Genomic DNA, 10,248 nt, shown 5'->3' on the forward strand with positions numbered 1-10,248 from the left:
TTTTCAATTTAGTTGCACTTTTTTTCGTCTGCGACTGCGAACTTACAACTTTTTGTGGCACTTTTATTTTTTCTGCCACTACGAACCTTTATACTTTAGTGGCACTTTTTCTTGTGCAGCCACTTCAAATTTTTGAACTTTTAGTGGTACTTTTTTTGTGCCATTAAAAATGTGACACTAGATTTTTAATGGCATACGCAAAGTATCACGAAAATCATAAATCAGTGACATTAAAAATAAGTTTACTAAACATGTCTTAGAAGCAAAAGTTGCGGTGCCATTAAAAACCTAAATTAGTGACAAAAATATGAAAGTCATTAAAAATGTGTGCCTCTAAATGACCTTTTTTTGTAGTGTGTTAGAGATAAAATAGTAGGAAAGAATTGCTAAAAATATGTGACAGTTGAGTGAGCGTTTTTAAGTTATTTGAGATAGCAGTAAGTATATACTCATTTAATGACGAAACAAATGCTGCTCTTCATGTGTTTGGTGATTGTAACAAGGCGAAGAACATTTGGATTTTGATTGAAAGGTGGCTTGAAGTGAATTTACCAATTTCAAAATTTCCTTCAGATTAAATGAATTGGATCAACAACTCTTCGTTAAGTATGCTAAGAAAGAAGTTGTAGGTTCGATTATATATGTGACTTGGTGGGCTATTTGGAAGCTTTTGAATGATTTGGTTTTATGTAAGTCTATTGGTTCTCGAGTATGAAAAATAAATGTAAGGTTTCTTGGACAGAGTGAATAAATAATCTCACGCTTTTCTTGTACTATTTTTTTTTTCTGCTGATATAGCTTCCCACTGATCAATGCTTTATAAAATTTCAGAGTTAAAAAAAAAGTAAGTATATACTCGTTCAAAAATAATAATAGTAATAATAATTATTATTAGTGGATACTAGATTGTTGTTGATTTTAAATTTCACATGTTTGTCGGTAATTAGTAGACAAATAGGGAAACAAAATTGAAAATATATACTCAAAAGAGAAATCAAATACATGGGTAATATGCATATGGATAGCTAGCTTTAATCATCCACGTATCTTGAAACCATGATCCACGTGTAATCCATTTCCTTTGCAATTCACCTCCTTTGCATCTTAACCTCGACCGCATCGAAGACACTTTAGTTCTTACGTACGTACCCATTCAGTTTCATTTTATTGTACGTATTTCTCACCAAACCATTGTCAATGGGCACCGTTCCCGTAACCGCAACCGCCACCTCCAACCGTGGACGGAAGAATAAGCCGCAAAAGCCGGTGCCAGAGGGTTATTTGGCCGTGAAAGTTGGCGAAGTAGATGGCGGGCAACAAAGGTTTGTTGTTCCGGTAATATGGTTCAACCACCCGTTGTTCAAGCAGCTGTTGAAAGTGGCCGAAGACGAGTACGGGTTCGAACAGCCAGGCACCATCGCTATCCCTTGCAACGTCCACCACTTTCGCACCGTCGTCGGTCATATCATGGATCATAAACATCCACACCAACATTTTGGGTGCTTTAGGGTTTGGGCTAGCTAGATATAAATGTAGACTTCTCAGCATGTGGTTGTATGATCACCCATCTTTCCATGAAGTGTAATCTTTTCTTCAAATGTTAACTGGTTTTTGTCACTTACTTTGGCTATTACCATCTTCTGAATGTGTGAATTGGTTTGTAGATGATTAATGGATAATATATATAGGTGTCCCTCCAAGTGGATGTTTATTATTTAAATAGTATATAACATAATCTATATATAATCCATCTTTAATTAATCGATAAAAGTACTTTAGGATTTAATAATTATGTTATGTTATGTTTTTTCTTGAAAGTTAATTTAATAATCATTTATTTTTAGGATTTATATTATTTTTTTATTGAAAGAATTAGTACCGTCGTTGATAGTGTTTACGGTTCAACAATTATATTTTCTAGATGTTAGGATTATGTGTAATGGGTTAACGCCATCGCCGCCCATTTAGGAGTGAACAATGTACCAATGGGGCATTTTGGGTCTTGGGTGGGGCGAACAAGATACAAGCGTCAGGCGCCGGGTACGTGAGGGCTGCAACTATATTTCCTAGTTGTTAGGATTATGTGTAATGGATTAACGCCATCGCCGCCCATTTAGGAGTGAACAATGTACCAATGGGGCATTTTGGGTCTTGGGTGGGGTGAACAAGATACAAGCGTCAGGCGCCGGGTATGTGAGGGCTACAATTATATGTCCTAGCTGTTAGGATTATGCGTAATGGGTTAACGCCACCGCCGTCCATTTAGGAGTCAACAATGTACCAATGGGACATTTCGGGTCTTGGGTTAGGCGAACAAGATACAAGCGTCAGGTGCAGGATACGTGAGGGCTATATTCATGTAGCTCTCTTTCTTTTTTTTCTATATTTTATTTTTATTTTTATTTTTCATATAAACTGGTACGCACTTTAATGAATGCAGTTAGTGGAAGCGGAACCATTTTGGCTTATGTGACGATAACTTGCCGTCGTTTTTGAGCTATTTTAGTAAAATCATTACACTTGAGTATACAATAGCTATTAGTCTTACTAGCAGAAGTGTCCGCGCATTGCTGCGAGGGGGGGGGGGGGGGGAGGTGCGCAATAAAATATCGTGTGCATATATTGGGTGCATCGTGTTTTGTGAAATATTAGTTAATAAAATAGGTTATAGTAAAAGTAATTGAAATTATCATTATCAGCGCATTGCAACGGAACATTAATACTTAAAACACAATACCAATCATATTTTCATTACATATAACACAATATTAATCATATTTTCAGTACATATATCACAAACATTAATGTTAGAACATGTTATAATGGTAATTGTAAATTTAAATTAAATTAAAAAAAATTAAAGGGAAATACACTTACATTTTGATTAATAAAGATAACATAAAATTTATTTTTACCGATGATAGAGGCCACAAAGCATACCAAAACAAATGTCACTTCATATCGTTTTTCATGGTGTGTAAGAGATGAGGAATCATCAACTAGTCAAAACCGGTTAGGAGCAAGAGAGGTTGACCTGGTGCAAGTTGGTTCGGCTCGGTTTGGTTTAGAACCGGTTTAAAACCGGCTTTAACCGGTTTAAACCAAATTTTTCTCAAACCGGTCCGGTTTTAAAATTAGTTTGGTAGATCATAAGGGGAACCGGTTCCAGAACCGGTGGTTTGGGTGAAACCGTGAAACCGGTTTTATTGTCAAACTGGTTCGGTTTGGTTTGCATAGAGCCGATCCCAAAGCGGTTTTATTGTACATCTCTAGGCTCCGCTACTGTCACGGCTGCTTCCATTCATTTATGATGTTTGTTTTCATTTTGAGGGAAAATACAAAAGCCCAATAAAAAATAAACCGAAACATAAGGCAATATGGATTGATTTAACATCTAAATGAGTCTCTTCATATAAAGCAAAGAATTAGCGTAACAACCTAAAACAACCATGTAGCTTGCAAGTACAACCAGTAAAAGGTTTTTTATTTTGAAGAGCCAAAAACTATAAAATGAGCGGGTAGTATATAATGAAAAATGTATATAGATAATAAACACCAACATAACATGAAAATTAGACGCGTAAAGAGAATCTTTTAGCCCGAGGCCCCGAACAAGACCCACTTGAACAGTACTACTAAACGACCCGTTACAAAACAAACATGAATTGACATTAATTTTTACTACACATAAACCCAAAATTAAATCACCAAAAGCTGTACACATGTGCAACCAAAGAAGGAAAAAAAGACCCATCCTTTTGGGCAAAAGTTATATTTCCATCAACTCTGCACCAAAGAACTCAACAATTACACAATGACATCATATTAGTCAATGTCTGCAGAGGATTTTAATTTATGCTCATCAAATCCATATTTGGAAACAAATGAAACTTTCCAAAAGTTTCATTAAGAATAATTGTTGCGGGTAATGATTTCGATGAACGCACCACACTGCGTTTGGTTGGCCCATATGCAGCATACCTAAACAAACAAAAGATAAACAAATTACTTATGCTTTACAGTGTATCTTTTACATAGGATAATTGAAACTTTCAAAACCATAAGCAAAAGGAAATAAAAACACACACCTGCAGGCTAGAAGCTGGTCTTCCATCTGAACCGGCTCCAATAATATTGAATATATGGCCGCCTCTAGGCTAGTTTAGCAACATTTTCTTTGTGTATAATAATGCAACCAAAGAAGAAAATTTGCAACCAATGGCAGTTGGACATGTGTACGAAAAGAATTAATACCTCCCTGTAGCAAATCATCAAACCAAGTGTGTTTTTAGTTACAACTTCTTGTAAACCAAAACTAAAATTTACTTGTCAACTAACAAAGATAAAATTTAATTAATGTTGAAAGTAAACAGTATTAAAAGGCTCACATTAGATCCTCATCTAAAGCCTTCGTTGTTTATAACTATATGCATTTAATCCTGCAAGGGTAATCTGCATTCATCAAAATTTTATTACAATTATTAACTTTCATCATAATCATTGTTGTCAATTAAGAAAATAATGTAAGCTCCAAGTACCCATGTATCAATGTATTGGAGACTGCCTTGTGCATATTTAACTAAATTATGAACAGCAGTCCCATCTCTAATGTCACATTTTGTTCCCTACACGAAACCATGTTATTTATAATAATAATAATAATAATAATAATAATAATAATAACAAAAATGATAATATCAATATTAATGATAATAACAACATAATCTAACATTGAATAAATATATCTTTAGGTAGTCACACATGCTGGACCACAAATTTTGCCATCAACGTCTAAACTCTGAAGAGTTAATTCGTCCCACATAGCTGTAAAATTTGTTAAAGAAAAAAGAAATTTAATTATTGCATCGTAAACATTTCATTCAGTGTTAGTGCTTGGAGTTTCAACCCACTAAAAAAGTTCGGCCCATTTTATCTGTTTCGTTTAAACTACTTTTAGACGATGTTTGTTCCTTTTTTCTTCATCCTCTCTGGCTATTTCATCAAATGTATCTGGCACGCTGCTATTTCATCAAATGTATCTGTTCGGTATAGGTTTTACCATGTTGAAAGCAGTTTGGTTCGGTTTTAACCAGGCTAAAACCGGTTCGGTGAGGGTTTGACTGGTGTGAAAGTATGTTGTGTTACGAACCAGTAACAACTAACCCTATGGTTCATAAAGCAACTGTAATATATAAACATGTATTAGAAAATTAAAAAGAAATTATAGTGATGCTAACAAATTCTAAATACCTTAGGTTTCCAGTCGTCGATTAAAAAAAGCAACTGTCTGAAACTCGGCCGATACACAACTTGCACTTTGCAACAGGGACACAGCGAGAACTCTACATCGGTTCGATTAATGCAATCCTAAATGATATAATACAACATAAATTCTAAGTATTTATAAATTACGTCAAAACCATATTAATTTTAAAAAGTGTTAGACTCGGTCTGCCCAATACACATATTATTATTGATGTGGCTAGTACGTTATGATCCAAGTCGGGTCATACCCAATAGCAAGCTAGACAAACACCGATAATATTTGTTTATATATATGATATGATCGTAAGTAAATAAATATTAACACTTGCGTTAGTTGGAATGGGGTTTCTAAATACATTGTACTTGTGAAAAGAATAAATCATATGGATGATTTATATTTTGAGAGAACATTACATAGTGTTATTTAAGTTGGTTAAATAACAATATGTAAAACTAATTACCTAGCATGTTACTTATAATGTGTTATAACCTAACATAAGTTATAATACATGAAAATATATATATATATATATATGGATATATATATAAATTTAGAAAGAAAAAAAAAATTAATATAATTAGAATGAAAAGGGAAAGCCCCCCGTCACTCTCTTTCTCTTCTATTATTATATTATTATAACTCCCTTGGTGGAGACATGCAATGTTTTGCATTGGTGCGAAGTGAGGTGCAAATTTGAAAGATTTGATTTTGTTTCTTTCTTTCATTCTCTCATAAAGATATACACAAGTAACCAAGAAAATTTACTCCTCTCTTCCTTTTCTCTCAAAAATTTCGGCCACAAGGAAGAACATCAAGGAGGAGTTGGTTTTTCAAGTGAATCCTAGCTAAACAAAGGTGTATTGTTGAAAGCTTGGGGTATGCAAGCTTGAGGAACTCCCATTGAAGTTCTAGCCTACCTTTTCATCATCCTTTTCACACCTTTTGGTTACTTGAAAGGTAGTTTAACATGCATGAACTTATAGTGACATGCATGTGTTTGATAGTATGTATTTCGTATTTGGATCCGGGTTTGGGTTTTGCATGTATAAAATTGGTTTTATACACTATGAACTAACAAGATTTAAATCTTTTATTCGTTTAGCGTCTTATCGAAAGCAACTTATTAAGAGCGCTATTGATTCCAACAAAAAAAGGCTTCCACCAACATCTCTAAGTTGATCTATGTTTCTCAGCCATATCACCACATCATTCATTAGATACTCCATTTCATCCCATACCTGAAAGCTTCTTTGTTTCTTTTAAAGATAGGTATTTAAGTTTTGTAATAAAAATCAATTAATCATATTTACGCGTACCTTTTGCACCTGTTGAGTCAAGGCTAAAAAGTGACCTTTGAATCTACGAACAGGTTCAAGATTGAGAGCAATAAATTTTGCAAGTTCATCAAGCACAGGATGAATTTCCATTTCTAACTCTTTCGCCTATTAATTAAACATGAATAAACATTTATCGAAAAAAAGTAACTTGAGATTGATATATGCCTAAAAAATATAACTTTTTAATCATGTTAGACTTTAAAGATTATACCCGAGTATCAAGAGTGTGTCTTGCAAGCTCCAAAGCTAGAAATTTAATCATCCCTCCCTGTATTTAAAATTGAATTAGATAACAGGAATTGAACCGAAAACTATTGAAATTAGGTGAAAGATTGATTGCTTGTCACGCTTACAATACTATCAAAACAACCGAACTCAAACAAGAGGATTGTGGATTGCGTCAACGCTGGGGACGTACACCCAACCAAATTGTGCTACCCGGGTTATTTCTAGTGATGCATTTTAAGAACCAGATAGAAAGTCAAAAACCCTAAAATCATCTACCAAATCAGGAAATCAATCGAAATAAGAAACCCTATGAATTGGGGCTTTAATCTATTTACCTCTTAATTTGTCTGTCAAGTAGAACTTGTAAATCATGATTGTGAATCGGTTGGCAGTGTAAGGACGAATTCAAGAACAACAGCCGAAATCTTAAGTCCATTGGATTTTGTTGAAAGATGAAACGACAATTAATTGAATTGAAGATGGTTTAAAGGAAAGTCGCCGGAAGTCATAAGCAAATGACCATTTTGTCCATTCTAAATGTTTTATAGATATAGATTACATCATATTTATTTCATGATCCTCTCTATCCATAATTTTAAGGTCTAATTTTAAAAACGTGCATGCTTAAGTTAATAAGTTATATAATTTTTTTGGCAAGTTTGATTTTAGTATTAACTTTCACTTAACCATTTTACAAACTTAAAGGAGGGTTTGTACGATTTACTCAAATTAATAATAAAACATAAAAAACAAATCAGAACGCCGTTGACATTGATTTTGCTCCACATCTTCTCGAGCAACAATTTTCGACAAGGGAAGAGCAAATGTGCCGCACATTGTTATTCATGGAGTGTAGAGTTGCTTAACAAGACGCGAACCAAAACGATGTCACCAACATTTAAATTTGAAGAATGAGTTTTTTTTATGTTATTTTGAGTAAACTAAAATGGCAACATTACAATGTTTAACGGAAGTCTATGTTAGATTCAAACTTGTTACAAAATAAAATCACATAAAAGTGTGGTTAGGATGTAAGAAAGAGTTCCTTTTGTAATTAAAACTTCAATTACATCACCTTTTTGTAATATGACAATATGTTTTATACTCTTTATTATACTACTAGTGACAATTTTTTTTAATAGCAAATTAATCTTTCAAATAGGTTACTGGTTAAGTTCACCATATCAGGATACACTTATCTTTTGATTCGGGAAAAGCCCTCAACTAAGGCCAACATTCGTGAATACTCGCCCGAAAGCACGACAGTATGGTGAGATAAAACATGTCCAGTTCAATGATTCAATTAGTAAAAACCTCTTATTCCTCCAGTCTCTCATTGACATATTAATGGCAATAGTTCAAACATCGAGTCTCTCCCTTATCACTTCATCACCGGCTCATTGACATATTAATGGCAATAGTTCAAACAAATATAGCTTTTAAAATCTGAGGGAATTGACTTAAAATGCTATTTTTTTTAGTTAAATAAAAACATGAAGTTACCTAGGAATAATTAATGCTGTAAAAATCGGCGTAGCCTCAATTAATCAAAGCCTAGGCACTAGGCAGTTCTCAAATGCATAGACTATGGCTAGTCGGACCTCTAGGTACAAATCGGGTCTAGTCGGGTTAAATCGGTCTAAGTTGGCCTAGTTGGTCCAAATAGGCCTAAGTGGCCCAATAGACCATAAGATTTTTTAATGAGACCTAACCTAATAAATTGGATCAAATTATGGTTTTGACCAAGATTATTGATGACCAAATAAATCCACCATCCAAATTCCACCATAATTCCATGGCGTTTCACTTCCAATTTCGTTACAATGACGAACAGGGATCGATGCCGTTAGGTCAATAAAAAATATTTTTAAAACTACCTATACTAGCAAGGACAAGTAAGGTGTAGAATCAACAGCAATGGAAAGTGTCAATCAAGTTCATTATTTGTTAATTGATTAATCATACTAAGGCGGACAAACGATCTTAAGCAATTTAAATGTTGATTTGTTTAATGAAAACAAAATTGCTTATGGTTATAAAACAATTAGAGAAATTAGGATGATAACACTTCAGGTTTGGATAATTTAATAAATTGAACAATTATAACTCTTAACATTTGGATAATCACATAGACATGACTCTTCAGTTAAGATTGATAAATAATTACTAGGCACTATAATTTGGTTGCGATGATTCACATAATTCGATGAATTGACACAACTGAACATGGTCTACCTAATTACCAGTTCGTTAACATAAAACTTAAAATAGATCAATGACTAATTGTAAGCGGTTCAATGACGATAAGAACTTAATCTTAAATATTAATGAATGCAAACCAAATAATTGATGATAACTAAAAATTCCAGAGCAACAATTGTTTAATCACTCAACACAAATGCAAAGGTTCAATTAAACGGAAGCGTAACCAAAACTCAATCGAAACACATGTAAAAAAAACATAAAGTAACCAGATAACACAAAGACCCTACACCTGAAGTAGCCACGAGTGGTTTAGCCTTGCATCTTCATTACGAACGCTCCAATGGTTGATTTAGATATTGAATCCATTGACGAAACTATGATTTGGAAGCTGTGTGATGTTGGAATGGAGCTCCAAAATTCGTCTCCCAAAAAGATTTAGAGAGATCTTCAGATTTAGGGTTTTAACCCTTACATAGCCTTTTAGAGAAAGAAAATGTTCAAATGGGGTTCAGATGCAAATCAGATGGAGTTCAGATCCGAATCGGATAGACTTCAGATGGATGGAGTTCAGATTTGAATCGGATGGAATTTAGATTCAAATCGGACGAATTTCATATCTGAATTGGACGGAGTTCAGATCCGAATGGGACAGAGTTTAGAACCGAGTCAAATGGATTTCAGATCCGAATCGAATGTAGTTCATATCCGAACCGAATGAGTTCCAAATGTGAATAAGATAAGGTTAAGATTTAAATCAGATGAGCTGTGACGTGTGCGAATATATATATATATATATATATATATATATATAAATTTAATAAAAGTTTCACGCAAATCGGGTTTTAAAAATGGTTTACACCAACACCCAAACCACACACGAAAGGCAAGTGTACATATCGTTTGTAGCAAAGTATCGGTAAGAACCGAGTGCCAATCCATGGACACGGCGAACTTTTGATAATAAATCTTTGTAATTAATTTAACCAAACAAGCAATCAAATTGATTTTTCAAATTACTAAACTAACATATAACAATAACAAAGCAAATAAAATACAACTAACAATCAATCCAAACAAGGCTACTTAGACTATGCATCCACTTAAACTTAGTGACAAAATGACAATGATAATGGCAAACATCATGTATTAAGCATCAATATCAAATTCCAATCAAGACAACCTAATACTAACAACACAACATCATGATGGGTG

General features: G+C 33.8%; 1 pseudogene; it reads left to right on the top strand.

The window, feature by feature from the left end:
- The first annotated feature begins 1,197 nt into the window (after positions 1-1,197).
- LOC143568314 (auxin-responsive protein SAUR32 pseudogene) lies at positions 1,198-1,524 on the top strand (annotated as a pseudogene).
- The last annotated feature ends 8,724 nt before the right edge of the window (positions 1,525-10,248 follow it).

The sequence above is a fragment of the Bidens hawaiensis genome, unplaced genomic scaffold (assembly GCF_021521415.1).
Source record: "Bidens hawaiensis isolate Kalapana, Puna unplaced genomic scaffold, B.hawaiensis_p1.1 tig00023907_1, whole genome shotgun sequence".
Classification (NCBI taxonomy): domain Eukaryota; kingdom Viridiplantae; phylum Streptophyta; class Magnoliopsida; order Asterales; family Asteraceae; genus Bidens; species Bidens hawaiensis.